The sequence below is a fragment of the Octopus sinensis genome, linkage group LG2, assembly GCF_006345805.1.
Source record: "Octopus sinensis linkage group LG2, ASM634580v1, whole genome shotgun sequence".
Taxonomy (NCBI): Eukaryota; Metazoa; Mollusca; class Cephalopoda; order Octopoda; family Octopodidae; genus Octopus; species Octopus sinensis.
The window spans coordinates 33268864-33271363 of record NC_042998.1 but is presented as its reverse complement, the minus strand read 5'-3'; the positions used below and the strand labels follow the sequence as shown (position 1 = coordinate 33271363).

Genomic DNA, 2500 nt, shown 5'->3' with positions numbered 1-2500 from the left:
TAAATAGTACCATATATATATATATACTAAATAATTAGGGTTCTGCAAAGATTTGCTTTACCACATACCGAAGTTTAGAAATAGCAGCCAAAAAACGTTAGCTATATATATATATATATATATATATATATATAATATATATATATATTCTATTTTTTAATTTTTTTTTTTTACTTGTTTCAGTCATTAGACTGTGGTCATGCTGGGGCATATATATATATATATATATATATATTATATATATATATATATATTATATGTATATATATATCTTCACATATAAATACAAATACACACTATATCGCATATGATTTTGCAAAAAAGAAAGAAAATTTGCAATTTTCAGAAATACCAAAACATAAAAAATAAAAACTTTGTTCAAATGTTGGACTTCGATCGGAATTCTGCTATCTATCTATCTATCTATCTATCTGTCTGTCTGTGTATCTGTCTGTGTATCTATCTATCTATCTATCTATCTATCTATCTATCTATCTATCTATCTATCTATCTGTGTATCTATCTATCTATCTATCTATCTATCTGTCTGTCTGTCTGTCTGTCTGTCTATCTATCTATCTATCTATCTATCTATCTGTCTGTGTATCTATCTATCTATCTATCTATCTATCTATCTGTCTGTCTGTCTGTCTATCTATCTATCTATCTATCTATCTATCTATCTATTTGTCTATCTATCTATCTATCTATCTATATATCATATATGCTCTCACTTGAGCGCGCGCGCGCGTGTATGTGTTGTTGTTGTTGGTGTTGTTTATTTGTGTTTTAGGAGTAAAAAAAAACACGCAGAACTATAAACAGAAGCAACTTCCGACTTTAAGAAATATGACGACTGAATTAAGTCGAATGTGCGATATCTACACCGGTGTTCTTACATTACTCACCTTATTGTCAAATATGTACAGGCGTAGTCGGTGAAAAGTAAGCATACAAATGAAATTGTAAGTAAGACATTCCTGCTCTGCGTACGTCCATACATGCGTGTGCATGTACCACACACACATGTATATGTACGTATGTATATTTATACACATCTATAAATGTGTATTTATTTATACGCATATATGCATATAGATATACATACAACACACAAATGTATATGTATATATATATATATATATTATATATATATATATATATATATATATATATATATATATAAATGTATGTATGTATATATATGCATATATTTATGTATGCATGTGGGTATGTATAACTGGTATAATATATTAAACTAGATATGGCCTGGGCCAACTTCGGCCATATTATTTATAAATACACCTATATTATTTATAAATATGTATATGCATACACGCACACACATATACATATATACGTGTATATATACACATATATATATATATATGATCTTTACTTCTGCCATATAGGCGTATATATACACACATACACATACATAAGTAAAAAGAATTATTAAATCCATTCCAATTCATATTATATATATCTTACCGTTTTATCAATATATATATATATATATATATATATATAAATATTGTGTGTTTGTGTGTGTGTACACATATATATGTTCGTCTGATTCAGGGAAATAACCTGACCATAATAAGTATTTATAGCATTTTGATGTTGTATTGCCTTACCTTGATGTGTTTAGTAATTATCCTTCTGCAAAAAGTCAAAGAAAGGTTGAATGTTCTGTGTTGATCTAGATAATAGCAAATGACAAGGTTGTGGATGTTCAACGACCACGAGGTACCGTGGTAATTCTAACGGTCTGTGATCGGTTTCAAGCATCGAGAAACAGAGAACTGTCGTCTCATGTCGATAATTTTTTTTATAAAACAAAGAGTAAAAAAAAAGAGGAAATTGAGGATTGAAATATATTATTTTTGCACTAAATTCCGTTTCTTTACAGCGAAAACTATTCTCTTTGGTAGTTGTGTTCCAACTGGCAAGTGAAAGCAAAAACCAGGGCAACAGGCAAGGGAGTGTAAAAAAAATAACTTGATGCCATACTGCTGTCTTGTAGTTTCCACATTCCCGCTTCCTCTCGCCTCCCTCTGCTATCGTGCTTCATTCCTTTCAGTCATTCTCTCTCTATTTTTCGTGAAATATTGGATGAAAGATGCGAATATTATCTTATCAGCTACAGTATAGAAAATATATGGAAGCAGGTACGAGTTAAAATGAAAATTTCATCAAGTTGTTGATATGATTCCATCTCCGTACGACTAACGTTTATACTTGTGTACGAACTGAATTTATTACTTCTGCTCAAAGCGGCACTCAGACTTGATTATGACGGTTCTCTTTCAACTAGAATGTAGGAACATCAGACTCCATCCCCCATCCCTTCATCCGTACATATTAGAATTCTAGCACGAACTAGGCCGGTGATGGAGGTTATAAGAGTACTTGATGTCAACTTGCTCGAACACTCAAAGACACAGAAATGCAGACATACATACACATTTACAAATGTGTGTGTGTGTGTGTGTGTGCG

The 2500-nt window shown here is 30.9% G+C and overlaps 1 protein-coding gene across 1 annotated transcript in view; it reads right to left on the bottom strand.

Moving 5' to 3' along the window:
• LOC115232487 (carbohydrate sulfotransferase 15) overlaps nt 1-2334 on the bottom strand; it is a 104606-nt gene extending 102272 nt beyond the window's left edge. Inside the window, exon 1 of the mRNA XM_029802387.2 lies at nt 1638-2334. The gene's annotated coding sequence lies outside the window, so the exon portion shown is untranslated. The remainder of the gene's footprint in view (nt 1-1637) is intronic.
• Nucleotides 2335-2500: the final 166 nt, after the last annotated feature.